Raw genomic sequence first — 23,209 nt, forward strand, 5'->3', positions numbered from 1 at the left:
TCCTTTTTCTCTTTTCCCGTTATAGTAGTTTAAATTAAACGCTCGATCGATCGTAAAATTCGACGATTTACCCGAACAACAACAATAATAGGAACAAAATATGCGTTCTCGTATTCCCCGAGCGCACCTCGCCGATTAAGAGGACTTACCTGCTACGTTCACGCGTGCATAATTATTATTGATTCTATTACATCCCGGTGGTAATACGCAGTCAAATTACGCTAGTCGCCCTATCAGCGCGATCGTTACGCACGACTCACATTTAATTAGTGCTTACGATATTATGTCGGGTATGCAACAAAATTATAACCCGGCGATCGTTAAACATTCTGTTTTGTCGATTAATCGTTGCCCTAATGAACTTGATAAGCGCGCTCGATATATGCACTATTATCGATGACCTTTTATGACGCATCTACGTTTTGACGTAAATAACGTATTCGTACCCGTAGGTGGACAATTGGAAAAGACGAGAGAAGAAAATGTAGAACGATGAAACGTTCACGTGAAATGTATTTAATCGAATATATGCTGATGAATGAAAAGAAAAAGAAATGGATGAAATGACGAAGATAACGGAAATGAAGATGACAAGAAACCTAATGAAATTACAATGTTGCTTCTTTGAAAGATATATCCCAGGGGGAATGTGAGTGGTCAGACTGCGAGCCGCTATAGCGTGCCATTGTTACGCCTTGTCCAGAGTAACTTGCCCGGTGGTGACAATTTCGTACCAACACGTACGGGTACTCGTCACGTACTCGTATGCGTGCACGAGCGATTACGAGAAATAGTAGTAGAAGATCGTGTGCATCCTATGCACCCATACATTCCAGTCGTAACTGTGCTCTTTTGCCATAGAAAAGCCGTCTGTACAGAGAGAGAGAGAGAGAGAGAGAGAGAGAGAGAGAGAGAGAGAGAGAGAGAGAGAGAGAAGGAGAGACAGCTTCGTGAAAAGCGCAATTTGACAGGGCATCCTATTAGTAGACGAGAGAATATCGGGGAGAGGGAGACAGCGGCAGGGAAGCTTAAAAAGGCGACTTCATAGTGCCGAGGATCACCGAGAATCGGCGACAGTGTGAGTGCATGCGAGCGCGCGTGCATAGATCGAGGCGTCAGCTAAAGCGCTCGTTTTTTACATTAAGCGACTAAATTTCCTTCCCTCCGGCTATAGCGAATATTCGCCCGAAAAGCGATTCGATCGTTTCTCGTCCTTTGATTTCGTTCCCGCCTCTTTTTGCAAGCGCGTTACCCCGAAAACCTGGCATTTCGCTCTAGCTTTGGTAGTAGGACTTTGTTAGATCGCGTTCGAACGAGATAGAACCGCAGTTTCGACGATTGTCTCCAACTTTTTAAAAATCGATACCGTTTTTAGACGATTATCGTTTTATCGTTTGGTACTTTGAACAACCGATTGACAAATTTTCCTATTTATACGAGCACGTGAAACGTTCGTGCGTATACGTTGCATTAATATATACGACGTTTCGTTACATATATAGGAAATCGTAGAGAACCGGTCAGCAAAGGAAACGACACGATCGCACCAAAGTTCGACCTTTATCGTCGCTTGTCCCGAAGGCATCGTGACGCGAAACAATGCGACAGCGTCCTGTAATTATGTTAAGTACGCCGGCGGAGCATGGAAACTACGGTGCACCGACTAAACTACCACCGCGCTCGTAAGTAGTTTGGTTTACAGAGATTCGCTCTTGTATACAGGATGGAAGGACCGGAGAAGGACCGAGAGAGCGACGGAGAGGGGTACGAGTGTATATTGCAAGCCAGCCTATAACGTAACGCTGTTATGGAGCAGTACAACCGACCGCCCTTGTGATCAGACAGTAACTAGCTACTCCATGCTCGCATACATACTTAATATATAGGTTGAACGGGCTACCACTTTCCTTTCTACCTCCGGCTACAACGATCCGTTAACGTTTTCCGCGATACTCTTCGTGTTCCTTAATAGATTTCCATCCTCTTCTTTGCATCTTAAATCCAATCGAAATATCGAATCGTCTCTTCCCTCTTTCGACGATTTTTTGACAAGGTCTTTGTGCTCGTTAGAACGCCGTACACTCGAGTCATTTGCTCGAACAAAGGATTAACGACGAAAACGTCGTTGGAGAGCAAGCGAAACTTATTTATGAAAATGTAAAACATTGTTCTAATCTTATTCGCAAAGCGCGTATAAACTTTCTAGGGTACTTGGAACTTTCGATCGATGTTGCATATTACATATGCATATATCGATTAACTTTCGTATTCGTGATCGTTGCATGGACAACATTACTCTTCACTTTTCCATCGCAGGTGCTGGTCGGCCGAATATGTCGATGCGCGTACGTTTATACAAATGAACGTGTTTCATGCTGACAGATGACACTAATGTTTCTCGATGACTGAATTACATCGATGACAAAATTACGGACCGTGCATAATCAGAATTGAATGACATTTCAACCGCAGTAAATCCGTTCCGTTACGTAGATGATGCCTGCATTTCGGTGGATGCGGGTCAACGCAGTCGTGAATTATGGAATAATATAAGGCATCTAAATAACTTTGGCTCGTATTCGTTCGAGTATCATACGGGAACCAGGCTTCAAAGTATTTCGAAAAATTCAAAGACGATTAATAAAGTTACGTACCTAAAGTCGTGGATTAAACGAGATTACTGGTTAGCAGTAAAGCGACTTTTTCTTTCTCGCCTGCAAACATGTAAAAGGAGTGTTCAGAAAGAAAAGTAACGATTGCCGGTCGTGCGTACCGAGAGAAAAGGTATGACAAAGCCGCGAAGAGGAGGACATTGATGGCTGACGTATCTGTATTCCACAGTGATGGCAGACAAGCACGTATATCAAATAATTAGATTGCAGACTGAAACGTCAATAACCATGTCAAACCATTACCCGTACGAGACCCTGTCGACCGGTTCGACGTTGGTCGGTAGAACGGATCGGGTGATAGCTGGTTGGCTGGCCGCCTGTCTGCCTGGCTGCTTGCGAATTTAACCGAGTTAGCAAACAACTCATTTAACGAAATTAGGGCTCGGAGCATCGCTTAAAATCGGAGAAATAAAATTACGTTTGGAGGAAGGGGCCGATCGGTCGGTCGGTCGGTTCGGTTTTTCGTCGGATGGACCAGAAAATTGAAAAATATGAGAATTCGTTTTTGTCCTATGAAAAAACCACCTCCTTTCTCTCTTATTTATTCTCCATGTTTCCTTGAAAATTATTTTTTCAAAATGAAAGCCATTCTTAAAAGCGTCCTTTTATCTCGAAGAACAAAAGTTTATCGCGAGGTCCTAGCGAGAAGAAGGCGTTAAGAGCGACGCCATTAGACTAATAAATATAACGGCGAGTGTCTGGCAGCGAGCGTGATTCCGCAACGCACCGGACAAGTCCCGCGGTCTCGTTATAAACGATGAAGAGCGTACCTATAAAGACGACCTTTCAATCTTTTTCATCGATCCTCTTCGTCACGGCTCCGTGATCATCACCAACGTCGTACGCGTATAAGCCTAGCCTTACCCTCGAGTTTACAGAGCGCCGGCTCCGTCATCCCCCACCTATTCTCCCTCTTCTCTTTCTCCCTCCCTCCATCTCTCTATCTCTATTTTTCTTTCAGGTGTGCAATATCGTTCCTATCTGTTAATATAATTTGCAAAAGCGTAAGAGCAAACGATGATAAATCGAACGCGTGGAACGAGTCGCGGAACGACGAATGAATAATAAATATGAAAGCAATGTGAAAGACAAGGGAATAAGCCTGCAGCGCGATTCAAAATTCAAAGGAGGAAAGAAGCTTTATCTAAAACGAAAGAAAGAAAGAATTTTCTATTCGCTGCTCTCAAGCAAGAAATATACTCGAGATACTCGAGATACTCTCTGATGTGACAGTTTGAAGCATTGACCTCGGTCAGATCTCTCTCTCTCTCTCTCTCTCTCTCTCTCTCTCTCTCTCTCTCTCTCTCTCTCGGCACGTATCTACAATGCTCGCGATCGAACCGTCGTCGTCCTCGTAGTTGTTCGCGTGGAAGCGCAGCGTAACGCTTCCGGCTGGCTGACTGGAGTCGAGTTGAGGCTGACTGCTCTTGGTGCCAGTCGAAGGGTCGGAGGTGATGCTCTTCTCGGTCGCTCGTTCGCGAAGGGAGGAAGAGTCGCAAGGCGAGAGACGGCGAGAGACAGCGAGCGGTTTAAGGCACCCACACGTCGGCGCACGCCTCGTTGCTCTCTCTCTCCTCGTTCGAACTAGACGCGAAGGGTAAAGCGGACCGAGTGAACCGAGCGATAAGACGGATGAAACGAACGAACGAGGTGAACGGCTGCCTGGAGCACGCTTCCCTCTTTGAGGGTTCCTCGTGCGCCCTCGAGGTCGAGATCGATTTTAACGCGATGCTAATCGTCGCTAAATCCTGAGACACGAGGCTTGCAAAAGGACAAGACGGTTCGACTACTATATTTCGTTGAATTTCAAAAAAATATTTTCAACGAAAGAAATAAGCGTCTTTCGTTGTCGTATCGATCGAGTCTACGCGTTAAACATTCATATGATTATAATTCGGAGAAACGAGACGCGCCAACAATCGAAAAGTTTCTAAAGGATCGCTTCAATTTAATAAGTTCGGATCAGTGCGATCGTGTACGCGTACAAGTAGAAAGCGACGATCCGAACGATACAAGCAAGGGTGTCTATAAAGTTGCACGGTGGTTGGTTCGAAGGAAACGTCTGTTTCACCGGCGTCGTCAAACGTCGGAGAGCTCGGCGAAACAATGCGCATTGCGCCTTCCGTTTGAGATACGATTCGTCGTCGTCGTCGTCGTCGTCGTCGTCGTCGTCGTCGTCGTCGTCGTCGTCGTCGTCGTCGTCGTCGTCGTAGTCGTCGTCCTCGTCGTTGAAATCGGCGTCGGTGTCGGCGTCGTAGTCGTCGTCGTCGTCGTCGTCGTCGTTTGGTCGCTCGCTCGCGCACAAGTTGCCGTCTATGTTACTACTGTGACCGCACACATTGTGTCTTCGACGCGTGTATGGAGGGTTGTTCACGAATACTAGCTCGACACGGCGTGCATCGACTATCATGACTTTGCCATCTGACAGCCTTCTCTCTCGCCTTCTCTCCTTCTGCTTCTAACTTCATTGTCTCTGCTATATTGAGAGAGAGGGTGTATATGTGCGTGTATGTAAGAGAGAGAGAGAGAGAGAGAGAGAGATTGTATACGCGTCTCTTCATGTGTGCGTTCGAGCTATATACGTCTATGCCACTCGCACGTTCTCATTGTCACAGGGGGTAACTTTGAAAAGCAATGTCCTTCTGGACGTTCTCATTTACATGGACGATTTCCCGCTCGAAAATTAGAACGATGCGACGCGGCGCCGTGGCGATAATTGAGACACGATCTCTCTCTCTCTCTCTCTCTCTTTCTCGCTCTCTTTGTCAAGTATAAACCGATATATTAAGAAGATACGAGTTAAATTCGTGCATTTTCCTCTTCTTTTCTTTTCATTCGTACTCCGATTAAACCGTACGATCGACGATGCGTATTTACATTTAATCCTATTCCCTGGTGTGCGATCATTGATCTGGATTAAAGTCACACAGCCATTTTTTGGACTTTTTGTGCTACGATTCGTTGATTGCAGAATAAAATTTGGACAAACTTGTTTTCCAATATCTGTCATACGCGTTATGAATTTTTACGCTACTCAAGCTCGTTCGAATATCGGGCGAACGTTTAATTTTATTCTTTTGTTTCTTCTCGACTAGGACGATCAAATGGCAAATGTTATGCGTCTGATTTCAGAGTACGGAGAAACGATAGATTGTTTTTACGAGAAATTTTACGAAAAATATGTACGAAACCTCACTGATAGAAAGGTAATAATATTTGCCGTACTTAACGCATCCGATTGTCGTGAGTTTCATTAATTGTTACAAATTGTCAAAGTAAATTGTCCTTGTAGAGGTTGTTACAACTATGCATATTGCAATATCCGAGATTATTCAATTAGCTCGAAAGTTTCATTTTAATTTTGACCGACGTAAAGTTTACGCGAATAATTTCATATTTTTATGCGAACTCATATCGTTGTCATTTACCTATAGCTGCGAACTTAAGCGCGTAAATCGTATAAACGGAATAAGCAGAAAAGACGCTCTTTAAAGGTTAAAAAAAAGAAAAAGGAAAAGAAAAATTAAAGGACGGATAGATATTTCTGTTTCTTTTATGAAAAAACATAGACACTTGTTCGATTCGAAGCGTTCGACTTTCGATACTTTCGTTTCCTTCTCGAAAGCTTTATTGTCGTTTCTCCTTCATTCTCCTTCTCCTCCGATCGACGAAAGATCCTCTTCCTTAGAGTTTCTTATTTAATTAAACTTCGCGAAATAGACTGTAATGAATTTAGATACACCTTCCGTCTTCCACCTTTTCTCGTCTCTGAGATTCCATTAGGAATTACTCGATACTGGATAGGGATATGCTTCGAGATTAAGGCGACCACAGTAGTGTAAGTCGATATAAGCCGACGCGAGGTACGGAAGTGGAAGTAGTTACGAACCGTTATGGTCGACCGACGATTTTTCTCCTTTTTGTCTTCGGGAAATTCATTACGCGTTTAATCGCCTGCATATTAATTATTTTATCGGATTAACGCGGTATTCCGAGTTCGCGAAATAAGTTGTCGGTCTTATCGCGATTATTATTATTATTATTATTATTGTTATTATTGTTATTATTATTATTATTATTATCGTACGACGTTAAATCGTTTTAATACGATTCTCCAAGATGATTTAATTTATTCGCGTCACGAACAAAGTTTCTAAGAGACCCTGACAAAAGTATCGAGTCAACGATCCGCTTGTTACTGAAACATTCAACGTCTCCCTGTTTCTTTCATTCTCATTGAACGATCGCGTAATCGTCTTCATACGTTACTACTTCGCTTTGAAACTCGATTGCTCGCACGCAAAAGAGGGGACGGCGGAGTACTTGCGTTTGAAAAGCTTGAAAAAGACAGAACGAGGAAGATTTTCGTCTCTTACGTCCTTTTCGTCCTTTCGCATAAGTCTCTCTGTCGTCTCCATTCATCTAATATCGACCGTAAAAGTAGCAAGCGACGAAAGAGAAAACTGATAGCGAAGGAAGGTCGAGGAAGGAATAAATTCGCATAGACGTCCTGACGAAACAATTTCGTTCCAATTCCTTTTTTCCTTTCTCTTCCTTCTCCCTCCCCTTTCTCTCGAAATTTTCGACGTACGTATTCGACCTTTTTGTTTCTCTCTCGCCTCCTTTTTTTCGATGATTTTAATTTAAAGAAAAGACGCGTTTGAGCGATTCGCGATTCAAGGTCGACGCCCGTCCATTCTCGCACTCCTCTTCGTCTTTTCCAATTAAAGACTTCGCTAAAGTTTCTGTAACTGCGAAGCATCAATCTCTTCCACTAGCTTGCGAAAGAGCGGGTGCGAAATTCTCGCCAATCTAAGTTCTCGTTGACTTTAATTATGCGTAGAGACTACGTCGATCGCGAGTCGAGTCAAAAAAGTAAAGGAGAAGGGAAAAAAGGAAAAAAAGAGAGAAAAAGAAAAGAAAAAACAAGAAAGAAGGAAAAGAAAAGAAAAGGAAAAAGAAAAAAGAATTCGAGTGCCATTAGCGGAGTATCGATAACCCAAGTAATAACTCGAAAATATTCTCTCTCGCGTTGTTTTTGCTTCTTGCTGGAAGGAATCGATACTCGTATTTTCGGAAAAAAACGTTCAGAGAACGCGAAACAAGGGAAAGAAATAGGTAGCGGCTAAATCCGCTGGTCGAAAATATCGCGACGATAACTCCAAGGTATACTACACGCGCCTATACCACCGTGCTTGGAAACACGAGAAAGATAGAGAGGGTGGACGAGGTAGGGGCCGGATGGTTGTAGGGAAATAAAAAAAAGACGTAGTAAATAGCGGCATAGCCCGCGGCTGGAGTGTGCAACGAGTCATGGCAACGATCGTAAGCGATGTATAGTATCGTGGCTTTTCTCTCGGTGTACGTACGTATATGTTCGCTGGATGCGCCGAATATCCGAGTGCGCTAACCCGAAGCTTATCGGGATCAACGATCGTTTAGAATTGCTTTATCTAGGGGGGCTTAAGCGTTAATTTTTGCGAACGAACTAGGTGACCCGCGTATGCGAGTTGTTCCGCCGTTGTTACTCCGATTTACGATTTCGAGATCTACCTCGAATTTACTGCTCGAATCGGATGATTTTTCTCTACCCTTTCGCGACCGAAGCTACGAATCATCGTACCATTTTTCGATTAAAATATATCGCCGAGTATCTTGCAGGAGGAATTAACGATCGGTCGACTCGGCCCATCCACGAATCGGACGATGAAGCGAAAGGTCGCGTCGTTTCGCAAGCTCAATTTCATCGGCACCGGCAATTCCTTCGTGCACAGCAGTACGTTGAAAATCGTTGGATTTGAAGCGACGTTTTCCGCGTATCGACGATTACAGGCGCGACTGTACTTAATGAGAGACACGGCTAATCGCTTACGGCTCGGCGAACGAACAAGCGGTTAATGATCCGACGTTACGGCTGGATTATGAAGTTGAACGAGGCTCGTGATCGCGCCTATATGGCCGGCACGTGCGCCTACGTATCCGCGTACCTAAATAAACGTAGATACGTCTACGCACATACGCGTATATTCAACTGCGAGTGCACCGCAGAGCGAAACGATTTAAAATCGTAAAACCGCGATGTTTCCCGAACGCCAAAGTTAATGAGGGAGAATAAAACGAACGTGGTCAGAGTCGGCAATCGAACTTTAATCGTTTATTAAACTTGCCGCGTCATGAAATTTCGCAATTTTCTTAAGAGTCTATCGTCGTTATCACGTAGGTAAGCATACCTAATTCCTCGAGAATTAGCCGCTAAGTGCCTACGTACGAACGAAAAGAAGCACGTTCGTCCACAATGAGCTTACGAAGAAATAAAATTGTTGGAAGATTGCGTCAAACGAGGAGATACGGTAATAGAGCGATATTCCTAGGAGAGAAGTCGGTAATCGCAACTATTTGGCTCGGTAATCGTCGAGCGACGATTCTCCTCTTGCAAAGTGCCGGATCGAGATCAATTCTCTCTCTCTCTCTCTACTTCTCGCATGCGCACGATAATAGGGGTGACCAGTCGAAGGCGACCCCACAGGTGCGGCCTAAAAAGAGTCAGCCTAAACGGGAATTGAGTACACGTAAATGGTCAGAAGGGTCTTGGTATGCATTGCGGCGTTGCTTGCGTATATCCATTATAATGCGTTCTCTCTTTTTATCTTTCACGCGCGTTCTCTCTCTCCGGTTTCCTATACTCTACCGTATTCAGCGAAAGAGATTTTCTGCCGGATGGTTCAGCCGCTATTACTCGGGTGCCAGCTCGGCTACCCTCCTCGTCACTCTCTCTCTCTCTCTCTCTCTCTCTCTATTCCCATGTACTTCTTCTTTAGGTACTCCCGTTATATAGAAAGGGTATTTACCAGAATGGGATTCCACCTCTCACGTGCTCTTCACGCAAGCCAACGCTTCCGTTCGACGATGCATCGTCGAGCATTTGTGGCAGGTAGCACCCGCTTCGAGCGCAATTCGTTCACGTTTATCGAGAATCTTTCTTTTCAAATGGATTTTGCACCGATCATCGATCGAGTATCATCGAGTTTCGTTATTATTAACGCGTTTATATTTACTATCGTTGGAATAATTTCGATGAGATGCACAATCGGCACGTACAGTTATAACTTTTCGGAGGAGAAAACCTTAGAGATTAGTGGAAGATAGGAACTCGACTATAAGAGAAGGCGTTCCTTCCGAAGAACGATCGCCGATGCACGTGAATGGTAAACTCGAAACTGGCAACGACAAATCCAAACCGAATTGCCGGCAGACGAATAAAATAAAATTTTACAACTCTTCGAGGCTTCGCTTCTAATTTGATCGTCGGCCGTTTCCGGCGAACCCCGGGTTGGCCGTTCTATTAGAGACGGAATTTAATTTTTTGCGCTTCGAATCGTTAAGGCTCACGATTTTGGCCGCTCTTGAAACGATCGTCGTGAGTACCGACGTACTTTGTGTCCTTCGCTCGTACCAGGAATCTCCTCGTTTGCCAACGAGCGTCGTTATTTTTCTAATAATTGTAAGTCGGCTTAGGAAAAAGAAAGAGAAAGAGGGAAAAAAAGAGAAGAGTCCGTCCGCTGTTACGATAAATTTCGAAGCTAACGATTCGGTGATTCTTACGCGAGAGTACCGAAGAAGATATCGATATGTACATAATCAGGAAGGCAATTCGGTGCGTTCGTAAAAAGCTTCTCCTCCCTTTGAATTCGCGCGAAGAAATATGGTTATCGTGGCACGAAGCGGAATTTATCTGCGAAATCAATCATCTTCTGAATTCAACGTTGCTCCTACTTACGTTCGAGTTCGAGACGATTCGACGGTCTTGACTCTTCACGGTTCCTTTCACGACACTCTCGATCCCTTTCGAGCCAGAGGAAAATACATAAACGAGGGCGGACGTATGCGCGCAGATAGGATCGCCGGGCGCATATACTTCCCTACGTATAACTACGTACTACGTCAACGCTCTTCTATGCTCTTCCCTTTCGCTATGTAGGAATCGGTGCGAGCTGTCGACTATATACCTTCACCGTCGAGCGATATTCTTCGGAGAATGTTCTTCTAGGCGAGTATTTTATATCTGCACGCGAAAATACTTTTACAGCCAGGATACACATACCTACGTATATACGTGTGCATGCATGTGTGTATATATATGTATCTACACACATATATACGTGAATATATATACACACACACACCACATATATTTTCGATAATCACGTTTTCCGGCCGTTCCTTCCTCCTTTTTACCTTTTACGCCATTTTCACAATGACATCCCATTCCCTTCTCCCATCGATCTCATCTTCTTAGAGATTTTACCTTTTTATCGTCTAACTACTCGGTAATTTCGAGGTGCTCGAGGTGTTAGACTTATCGGAGGATGCTCGAGAATTTCTTCGCCGACGGACATGCAATTCGCTGGAGATAGTCTTGTTTTCTTTCGGTTCCGGTCTCTTCATTTTCCTCTTCGTTTCTCCTTCGGCCCTCTTCGTCTAGTTCATTTCGTCTCTCTCTCTCTCTCTCTCTCTCTCTCTCTCTCCTTCCCACCCTTTCTCTCTTCTCCCTTCTATCCCTTCGACGACGGCAACCCCGTGGCTAGTCAGCCATGTAAGAAGCTTCTTGCTTTTTCTAATCTAGCTGCTGGGATTGACGCGCACGATCGGGCTTTAAGCAGCAATTTACATGTAAGCCTCTACCTCGTACCTCGTCCTATCGTAATTACGTTCGCACCAGGGGTAATCGTTTCCTGTCTTTCCCGGAAAAATATATAGTCTCGCGCGTTCCACCCGACGACGCCCCTAATGCGTTTTCCCTTTTTTATATTCATCGCCGAATGCATTAAGGACGAGGCGTGAATCTTTCAAAGAGGCAAATTCTCCTATATCGCTAACGTAGTATTATTTATCGACTCGACAAAAGTGTCGCTGGACGATCTTCGTCTACCTCGCGATGCCTCCAATAATTGCACCGATGTCGAGAGTAACCGAGCATCTCCGACGAGCTCGCCGAGGGTTGCGGCCGTCGAACTTTTCCGACAGGACACAGATACCCTATCTAATTGCAATTACGTCATAATTAAGGGCGGTAGGAAGGCGCGATAATTAAAGATTAAGATATCACGACGGCAAGTTGCCTTTAAAGGGACAACGTCGCCGGAAGCAGCCTGCGCAGGCGATAACGCCTTGACTTTCGATATTTCCTTCGACTCGAGTTTGAGCTAAGCCGTTTCGAGAGAAAAACAAGAGACAAATGTACCGAGTTAACGATAATACCGATAACGATAATACCGTTTTTTCTTCTTAACGTAATTACGAAAGTACACTTGCGAGTAACCGGGTATACGTTACTGACGTTATATAAAAACATAGTAGCAAGTATATCGGCTTTATTGCGATTACAATCGACTTTGAAACGTAGACAAGAGGAAAACTCGAGATAGGTGCGAAAGATAGGACGATCTTCCTACACCGATGGTTCGTATTAGACTGCTGGATGACTTCGTTTCTCGACGCGAGAGACGGATATGTATTTGTTTTGAAACGCGGAAGCGAAATAAAAGTCGAACGCTTCCTATTTTAATCTCAAACCGAAAGGTCAAGAACGATAAACGAAATGGATAATAATATCGTCTCGTTCGTTTAATCCCGTTAATATCGTGACATATCGAGCGACTATCGATATAAAATATATACGCGGATATCGGAATGTTTTAAAGGAATTAACTCGTGCGAGTATTAGGATCGTTTTCTGATAAAAAATTAAATGACTTTGCAAACGAGGAAACGAGTTATCCCTTCGTTCCGAAGGACAAAATTCTTATTCGTCGGAATAAATAAAAAAATTGCCGAACGAACGAGACGAGGCGCTGTCTCACGAGTACAACGATCGAACAACGAAAATTTAATTTCGCTAGCGTACACTCGGCTGTGATTGTTATTGACTGGAAAGCTCAGCTTTCGCATCGTTGCTCTCGCGGTGTCGCGCGCGAAGCATCGTAAAAACGCCGGACCGATTCCCGTTGTCATAAAATTTTAGGAGTTTCACAATGAAATATTTTATCCGTCGGGAATAAGAAAAAAAAGCTCGACAGACGCATCGGCTTTTTTCATCGATGAGGGAACGAACGTCGAACGTAGGCAACCTTTTGTCGAAAGAAAAAAAAATCGTTCGTCGGAAAAAGTTTTTCGATGCGCAACAATGAACGATATCGCCTGTTATTTAATCGGTGACCTATACGATGATAGATGGATCGTGAAAAATATAACTGGGATAATTTTAGGCTGGAAAAAAATCAAGTGGTTCGTACAATGGGGGCTCGTTACTTCCATCGCATTGCCCTTCGCGCAGGAAAAACGAATTTTCCAGGAAGCGCGTGCAATCATCGAATCATTCAACGCTCGCTTTCCGACCTTTCAGCTACTCGGCGTGGCCACTCTGCGCGCGAGCTCCGTTTCATCCTGTTTTACGGATAACGAAGATCGTCCTACGGAATAAGATTTTCAATTATCGCCGATTGCAAATATATCGCTCCACGCTTCTCTCTCTCTACTTCTTTTTCTTTTTCTCTCGCACGTATAAAATCCAACAATCTTTTTTCGACTACGTCGAGCTCCTTTATCGTTACCGTCGTTACGCCCTTCATCCGAGAAAGTCTCATTTGTTCGCATGCTTTGAATCTCGCTTTGCAAAACACGACGGCTTTGTGCGAACGATATCGTAATAAATTACGAAGCGAGCGAGTCTATGTGCGTATGGTGTTCACGTCGGAAAATAGAACACGAAGCGTAGTGTAAATCGAACTTACAATCCAATCAGACGATCCGTTCCGTCTTTCTTTTCGTTGGCTCTAGTGACTAGTTCTTTCCCGGAAACCGGAGGAGTGTTGGAGCGTGGGGTATAAAAAGAAAGAAAAAGGGAGAGGAAGAAGGGGAGAGAGAGAGAGAGAGAGAGAGAGAGAGAGAAAGAGGAGAGTTGAGGAAAGGAGGGAAGGAGAGTGCCGAGTAAGGAGAGACGGGATAAAGGAGGATGATCGCTGGGTCGTAGGAATAGCCTTGGGGGTTAAAGGGGAGAAGAAAAGTAAAGAGAGAGAAAGAGGGATGACGAACAGACAGAGAGAAGTGGTGAAGGAAGGAACACGCAGATATTTCCAAGTACATTTTTGATGGGATTTTTAAATGAGCCCCAATTGCGTTAAACGGTACGGGCCTTCGACTTAAGGCAAGATTTCCTTAAACGTCGTTTCAGCTTCTCTCAGGAGTTTCGCGCTGTTTCGCCGAGGGTCGAATATTACAGAGCTTGTCGTCGTCATAGTTATTCTCGTCTTTTTCGTTTTCGTCACTTGGTACTATCTCTCTCTCTCTCTTTCTCTCTCTCCGTCTTCCTCACATATTCCACTCTTTCCGTCGAAATTCATTAGCGCAAAGATCAGGGAATAGTAATTAGCCGCGTAATCCAATGATTCGTTTAACTTTTCCGGTCGCGTTAAATCAGAATACTCGTATTAAAGCTAAATTCTCGATTATCTTTATCACAAACGTATAGATATATTCTAGATCCACCTCTCTCTCCCTTTTCTCCTCTTCCCTTTCTCCTCTCTAAACTATTGCAATTTTCTTAATAGTTGGTTTAGCCAGAATTTTTCCTTCCATTCAACGAACTTTGCCTTCTAGATCGTTCGCTTTATCCTGTTATCTCTCAAAGAAAAAGAAAAGAAAAGTTTAAATTCCGTAATCTCTGAGTCAATGACGATGTGATATACGGGCGAAAGGAACATCGCTTTTACGTATACCGAGGTTTGTGATAATAATCTTTCTCGCCTATAAAAAATGTCGGGCGAGTGTAATTCGTTTTATACTCTTAAAAAAAAAAAAAAAGAAGAAGAAGAAGAAAATGTTCTGCTTTCGTCGTACAATTTCTCAATGATAAAAATAGATAGCGTAACGAGAGCAACGATAAGGGTTGATATATCTCACGTAGAAGAAATTAAATAGGTATATGTACGTACGAAGCGTATGTACAAAGAAATTAAATGCTACGTTTTCATGCAATGTCTCCCGTTCGTTATTCTTGTCCCGTCAACATCGAAGAGGAATCGCGTACATCCTCGTATCATATATCCTACGACAATGACGAAAAGTCGAGAAAATAAATTAATGGCTTAAGGAAACGGAAATAATGACGGCGATATTGTGAAATAAATTACGGACGTTTTTACGGCGACAATGGTACCCGAGGTTTTATACGGAATAGTTTCGCGATCGAGCGTCACAAGTGGTACGAAGGAGAGACGGCAAGAGAAAGGAGAAAGGGGGATGGTTTGAAACTAGAAAGGAACGATGCGTACTTCACGAGCAACGTAGCAGACTCGAGAGGCCGGCTCTTCCGAACTTTCATTTCGGCCGCGAGCTCCACTTTTCAAAAGAGTTACCCGCAAGTTCGACTACATCGACGCAACGACGAGAAATCGATCCGTACGATCGATATCGGAAGAATTACGATCTCGATCGTTATCGATCTCTGTATCTATGTGTGCAACTATGCACGGATCGAAAGGTTACGAGAAACTATGCTTCTCGCATAGGAATTTCGCATATTAAAGAGCGCGTTGCTTTGTTGGAACGACGTAAAGATTAAAACGATGCGGTTGTGCAAGACGCAAGAGAGATCCGTCTCTTCGCGTCTAGTGGACTGGACGACGCGGTAATTGCTTGTCTCTTGCTTATATTCCATCTTTGTTCTACGATCGATGAAAGGAATTATCTTCGGTGTACGTTAAATATTCGTTTAATTCCTTTTTCTTTTATCCACTTTGATATCGTACAAAATACGCTTTTACTTTATTCTAAAAAGACGTAAGAAAATTACAAAGTGTCGAGTCATTTTAACGTCATTAGCGATATTAAAACGCTCCGTGGAACGCAACGTACGTACGGTCTAAATATCTTTGAAGAAAAGAGTTCGAGCGATAACTCGGTATCGATACGATCGGTCGTTCGACGCGCGGTGAATAAAGTCGAGTTTACGTTCTAACGTACGACGCAACTGTCTCTGAGAGGTAGCGATCGTTCTCGATACATCCGAATGAAAGAAACGGTACAAAGAAAAATGTGCAATAAAATATATATTTGCTCGCGAGATGACACGACGTCGTAAAAGCTCGCAAATCGGACGACCTGTAATTCGTTGTATCGTCCGCTTTCGAAAAGAGCTTGGAGCAAAGCGCGCGATACGTAGATACTCGGATGTCGACGCGATAGAGTTCCGAACGACGAGAAAGACCTATGTCGTAAAGTTTTACTCTCGACCGAGTATTTTCTCCCTTGGGAGACAATGCGCGAGCATGATGTTACTGCGGACTTGTACGACGCGTATTCTCTTCCTCGAAACGTTCGTGAGAAATATGATTAAACGAAGGGTTACCTGTCAATCTTTGAGGAGTATAAGCACGTAGAAAAGATCTTCCGGGAAAGGATCTGCGCGATGGATCGTCGACACCTGCTCCACTGACCGGGTCCAACGATTACGGGTCGTCACTCCTCTTGGCGAAAGGAGAAGAAGAAATGAGGGAAGATGAAAGAAGAAGAAAATGAAAAGTAGATTGGACGGCGACGAATAGTAGGCGGCACGTGATAAGCGAGTAGGTCGTAGGAAGGACGAGTGGTAACTAACGGAGAAGAAGGAGTAGTGTGCGTCGGTCGACGAGAGAGGGAGCAGTTTCGGGGGTAGTTACGGCGGTAGCGTTACGTCGAACCTTCGTACGTGCTTTCCTTCGGGAGTTTGACGCGCGACTGGCATACTGGAGCCACCCCGGGCCACCATCAACCCTCTTATGGCTCTGTCCCTTCGTTCGAAGCCCCCTTCGCGCCTCTCCTCGCGGTGTCGCTCGTCTCCCACCCTTTCTCGCGCTCCCACCACCGGCAGCACCACCGGCATCGTGCCGTGACATCTTCCTCTTCCTCTCTCTCTCTCTCTCCCTTCCACCCTCCCTCTTTCTCTCTCCCTCTCCCGCTCCCTCTCTCTCGCCCTTTCCCTCTCCGCCCTCCTTCTCGCAGCTACCGTCTCTCTTTTTCTCCCTCTTTCAAGCGCCACCCCTTCGCCCTCTTTCCCTCTCTCTTTCGACCCGTTAGCAGCTTCCTCCTCGCTCTTCTCATCTTCATCGACCCATCTCTCGCATCCGCGTCCCTTCCCGCGAGGCTTCATTACAACACCCTCTCTCCGTCGAGCCCTTTCGAGCCTCTCTCTTCTATCCTTCGCCATTGCCATCTCCGTCCTCTCCTCTCGGCCACTTGCCGAGCCATCCTACCGCTGTCCGCTTCCGCTTTTCTCTCGTACCCTCTCTCCCATTCTTTTCTCCTTCTACCCCACTTTCTACTTTGCGCCAGGTACCACCACCATCTCCCACCGTTCTCCCTCCCTTCCTTCCAACCCCTTCCTTCCTTCCTTCCTTTCTTCCTTCCTTCCTTCCTTCCTTCCTTCCTTCCTTCCTTCATTTCTTCCTTTCTTCCTTCCTTCCTTCCTTCCTTCCTTTCTCCTTGCCACCTAACTACCCTCCCTTATGCGATCGCCGTTGACGTGACCAACGGTTAGCGACGATGCGCGCGCTGCGATTTAAAATTGCGATCTCGGCTAGGATAAGCTCGAGTCGGAAATCTAGCGAAGCGTCGCTTCTTAAGGTTTCCTCCGAGTCTAAAGTTTTCTCCAGTAGACGAGGATTTTTCCTCTTCCACCGACATTAGCGATATTCCGATGCTTCTAATTCTCTTCCCTGACCGATCACCGATCGGCAGTATGCGCGTTTGACAACGGCGAGGACATCGAGTCCGACCCTCGTGGAAAGGAGACTGTCGTGAGTCGATGGCGTAAGTCGTGGCGCAGCTCGCTTATAAATAAGGAAGGGCTAAGCCTCGTCCTGGCCTGTAATTACGAGCGAACTAAGCCGGGTATTCCGTGGATCGGTGATCCTTCGTCATGGGAGAGAAACCGTTAGCGTGTCTCTGCTTGCCCAAAATCAATTTGGAATTAATGTAACGTCCTGCTGGAATTAACGCGATGTTCTCTCGGATGGAAACGACTCTACTCTTCTCACCCTCTTTCTCCCTATCTCCGTACTTTGTAAAATGTAAGAAAAATTCTGCAGGACGAGTCGCTTCTCGAACGAAACGATTCTCGAATCTCGACTAGCAGCCATCCTGCGCGATATTTTCGGTCGTCGAAAACGAATCTTCGTGGGAAGCTGAAAATCCTGATAAAAATATTTACGAGATTCCTCGGAAACCGGAAGGGTGGATAATGAATTACGCTTTATTTCCTCGCTAATTTCATGCTACGAATATAAAGGCAGGACGGCTCGCGAGCGTTAGCATGCGACGTGCGTTATTTACGAATGAACGTCACGTCGGCGATTTGATTTAACGTGTACAATCGCGCGCTGTATCCCTTCCCGACGGGACGAAGGGGGCACTGGGATTACTATTGCAAGATTAGTCCGTGGAACGAGGAAACGTTAAATGAAAGGAGACATCGAGAGCTGCCGTTATTTCGTCTGTGCGTTCAGCACAGCCGAAATTGACTACTGCGGTTGTCCATAGTTTGCGTTTATACTTTTTTCGATAAGAGAAGTCGAATAGATCGCTCGGATACTTGCGCAACGAGTTACGACGAGATTAACGCCGAATGAAATATTGCGGATATGTCGCTTTTCTACTCTTCCTTTTCTTTTTTTTATTTTAATTCAGTCTTTCTATTAAAAATCGTTTCGTCCAAATTCTTTACGAAACATTCTTTCCGATACGTCCGACGTGATTTCAACGATTATTTCGTAAACCAACCGAATGGAAAAATTTAATTTTAGGGCCTCGACGTCTTCGGCAACGTTTATCGTGGCAACGATGGCGACCGAAAGATCGGATGGATATATAAAGCGTCCTTGGTGGTTAATGAGGGCGGCGTTAACGATCCATTATATTTCCACGTTAATTGTCATCCTCTTACAAATCGCGATTCACTGAATTCGTTGGAACTATTCCGAACGAGCTTACGTTTGTCAAAGCTCATCGGAGATCAAACGAGACGTTTAAGCGTTAATTTGCAAGGAGCTACTAAGACGTCTAAAAACGTCGAAGAATCCGCGTCCTATTTTACATCGGATGTCCATTGTTTGGACGTCGACGAAAAACGAATGAGAACGACGAGAGTATACCGAAATACGAAACCCGATGGGAATTTTTAAAGGAAAGAGAGGTGGAGAAAAGGGAAAGAGAACTGCAATGATTTACTAGAGAGCGAAAGGGAGAGAGAGAGAGAGAGAGACGAGGGGGAGGGAAAAGAAAGAGTTGGCCTCTCCGGACGAAGCTTTCCCGATAACTTGACACGTTCCAAACCCTTTCCCCTGTTGACAGTTTACGCGCGGTTCGCTTGTCATCGGCAAAGATACAGAGATAATTGGTCATTGGGGTATGTCGTCGTGGGGAATAGAGAGAGATGGACGAAACGAAGTACTTTGAAGAGGGCAAGCACTTTGAGCAGATTTGCTTTGGCCGTTGTTTCGGGCTTGTATTTTAGTTTAGATCAAAAGACTGTCGCTATTGGTCAATTCGACCGTATCTAAGCCGTCGTCTCTTCGTCTATCGTTCGTCTCCCTCGTTTTCGCTTTCGTTCTCGCTTTCGCGCTTCGATCATCCACATCTATTTATCTATCCGTTCGTGAGCGGTAACACGTCTCGACGTATCTAATTCGTTCGCACTTGCCGATATAGCGAATAATCTGATATCGAAGCGTTCCACAGCAACAAGTCGTCGACCGAAACGTCATCGGTAATAGGTGTTTAGGACGAACGTACGTCGATGCTACGAACGATCGTTAGAAAAACGAAAGAAAGACGATCGTCGAGTTCTAACATGATTTACACAAAAAGCAAAAGAGAAAGAGGGAGAGAAAGAAAGAGATTGATCAGAAATCCAAGGATCAGAGAAGCGTTTCGGTTCGGCTTCAAATTTTATTCCTTCAAAGTGTAATTTTAAACTGTCGTACGGTCTCCGGCACTGACCGCGTAGCGCAGAAATGAAAGAAATTACCGAGAAATGTGGTGGCAAGAGGGGTCGAGGTAGAAGTCGTACAAATTGTGGAACGAACCGAGTGTGAGGTAGGAGAGAGAGAAAGAGAGAGGGAGAGGAGGCGGGTGTCGGAAAGACGGACGAGTTAGGAGGGCGATAGGGTGGCCAGAGGTGTGAGCAGAGGGGTGGAAAGAGGGACGAGAGTAGTACCACGGAAGATATCAGGGACAGACATGCATGGCTCGTGGATTTGCATGTCAATGGCAAGTAATATAAATTACACGTAATTACCTTCCCATTCGAGAGAGCCGTGAATTTTATTCCGCTCTATTTCGAGGCGCAATCACACGACGGCGTACGAGGCGAGACTCGAGTTGGTTCCGCGAGCGAAGAATTTGTCCGCCGGGCTTATTTTGATCGTTACATTTTCCGACTGTTCTCTCTCTCTCTCTTTCTGCCTTTCTTTTTCTATTTTTCTCAAACCCTACCGAGCGAAATTGAATCGAAAATCCTTTTTTTCCTCTTTACTGCTTCAGATCCTTTTCCCATTTTCTTGGAAGATCGCCGCTCGACCTACGAATCGATCCTTTTTTCGTGCCTCTCCGAGAACCTTCTTTCTTCTTCTTTACATGGTACCAATTTTTCGACTCTTTAAGACATCCAATTATCGTCCGAGCTTTCCAACTTCTTGTAATAAACATCGTGCGCGATAACGAAGCTCGTTTCGGAAGCGAGGAAAGTGTAGTTGGCGAGATTCTTTCTTCTTTAAGGCGTCCGGAATAAGAGTTGCCTTATATTCGCGGCCCGCCACTTCGACTAACTGTTATCGAATATTTTACGAAGCTAACGCTTCGCACAAGTATCATGCTTCGTTCTTACATCACTACTAGCTGCTTTGTTAAATCGTCAGTTAGGGTCTAATCGGTTTCCTCGTAATCGCGAAAGATTTAAGAATCATGAAGATTCTACGAAAACTCTGCTCGAATTTTTTATAAGCGACGACGAATGATAATAATAATATCGATGATGACGATGGCGGTGATATCGATAATGATAATGACAATAATAACAACAACAACAACAACAACAATTATAATAATAATAATTACTACGCCCGGCGCATCGAGTTGGACGCAATGTCGACGTAAATTTCTTTCGCACAGTATGCGGTACCGCGGCGTTTAATTTCCCAACTTTTTTCTCGAAACATCGGAAGTTTCTTGCTTCTGAGAGGAAACAGAAAGTGAGAAGGAAGAGGAAAGCAAATAATAAGAAAGAGAGAGAGAGAGAGAGAGAGAGAGAGAGAGAGAGAGAGAGAGAGAGAGAGGAAATACGAAGACTCGAGGCAAGCGTACTCGCTCGCCTTCTCTTTTTCCGTTTCTCGGATGTTTATGTCTCCGAGTAGCTTAACTTTCGACCAACGTGCACTTTCGCCGCTTTATACGAGTACGCGTAGATTCGGATGCGCAAGGAGCACGTCGTAAGAGAGATAATTAGGGAAATATCGCTTAATAAATATTGCTCGCGCTCGAGCACCGAACGGGAAGCAAGCGTACACCTGCTAACCAGCCTATCCTTCTCTCCCTCTCTCTTTCTCTCTCTCTCGTTTAGCTGCTTACCAGCCGAAGGAGACGACGAGGAGGCAACGTTTCTGGTATCACGCACGAAGAGTACAATTGAAACTTTGCTAAGCACCTGGCAACGGCTTGAATTACTCGAGCATGATATCCACTCCGGAGAGCCAAGTATCCGGGCGAAACGCTTAAATCCTCTTGATATCTCTCGTACGCATCCTTTTTTACGAAGAAAACTCCCACGATGTGACATCTTCGATGTGTCTTCTACATATTTCCAAGGAATTTCGTTGGCGAAGAAAAGAGAGGGAGATTAAAGAAGGCAGAATTTTGGCGAGAAATCGATCAAAGTTTATCTAAAATACATTTGGCGAAGCAGGACGGGTACGCAAGGGTCGCAGCCTTTTGACACTGATTTAGAAGCTATAAGTCAAACCCGACGCGCAATTACCCTCCTCCCTCCTCGCTCGTCAGGGACACCGACGATCGCCCTTCGCCTCTTCCGTTCGCCACAGGATGCCTCGCGTGATTCTACCTCACGGGCTTATCGTACTCGAAAATACTGAAAAATATGAGTCGAGAGAGCCTTTCGATCGGTTCTAGGTGTCCTCGCAACCCCGAAGCGTTCTCGCCTTTCGCGAGAAACGAACTACCGGAGACGTCGTTTAGAAATTTTCTAACTTTTTCTATGATAACAAGTACGCTGCTTCACGGAGAAAGCCGAGAAATAGAGAGTAGACGAGTTTCGACGAGTTTAGTCGATGAAAAAATGTTGGTAATAAAATTCCCGTGACGCGGCGGATCGGCGAGGTGCGACGTTTCGAAATTTCGTTTAGAAATTTCTACTCGAGATGCACGGATTTGCGAGAGTATCATTCTAAATTCGGTCGAATAAGAGAACGATAGTGGATTCTCCCGTCCAGCGGAGAATGTCGTGGCAGGAGAGGAGTGCATGAATACTCGTGCAAAGTAAAGGCTTTGACCGAGGCTCCGTATGTAAATATACTTTGCGGCCTTCTCTGCAACGATGCGAACCTATGCCACCCTATGCAGAGCTCGGCATCCCCTATCGATCCCCCATACCCGTCGTTCGCCTCCAGAACGTAGGAGAGAAGCCCTCTGCCCGGGGTGTTGCGAGATCGAACGTGTAGAGAGCCAAGTGTGTATAGCGTTATCCACTTTTTCTACTAATGGATAATGCAAGTGCGTTTCCACCGTACGTATTCACGTTGATCTATGAGGACTAGAAAATACCTTTTGGATTTTCTTCGACGTATCCGACAACGCGGCTATCTCGCATGGTACTCGTCGGATACGAGTCGTCTCATCTTATTTCTCTCATCGAAACGAACGAGACTAATTTTCGATCGATATCATCCAAGTACAACTGCGTAGTCTTAAGCGGTGTCCCATATACCTAGGTATATCGCATGCAGCAGGGACGTAACGCGTCCGGATCTCTCGAGAGACTAGGGGTTTGAAAAGAAGACGATGTATGCTCGTCCATGGCCGAGGGTTTGGTTAAACCAAGTGGAAGTGTCGACCACCCACTTTTCACCCGGCTTGCTCCCTTTTTACGCGCGCTTTCTCTCTCTCTCTCTCTCTCTCTCTCTCTCTTTCTTTCGCGCGCGCACCCTCTTTCTCTTTATTTCTCATTCTCTTTCCTTCGTAATTCTGTCTAATTGCTTTGCTTACTTTTGAAGAAGGAGGGTCCCGATGTCACGCGTTTGAGAGAGGTACCGTTTGAATAAGCCTACGCAAAAGCTCTCGTGCCTTCCTCCTTACTCCGTTTCTCTCTGTTTCTCTATCCATCCATCTTCTTTGCGATGCATAGAACTCAGAAACGTGGAAACGTAGAAAGGGATGGAAACCCGTCGAGTTTTCCACGTTCTTCGAAACGCGTTAATTGTTCCTCGTCGAGTAAC

The sequence above is a fragment of the Vespula pensylvanica genome, chromosome 20 (assembly GCF_014466175.1).
Source record: "Vespula pensylvanica isolate Volc-1 chromosome 20, ASM1446617v1, whole genome shotgun sequence".
NCBI classification, from domain to species: Eukaryota; Metazoa; Arthropoda; class Insecta; order Hymenoptera; family Vespidae; genus Vespula; species Vespula pensylvanica.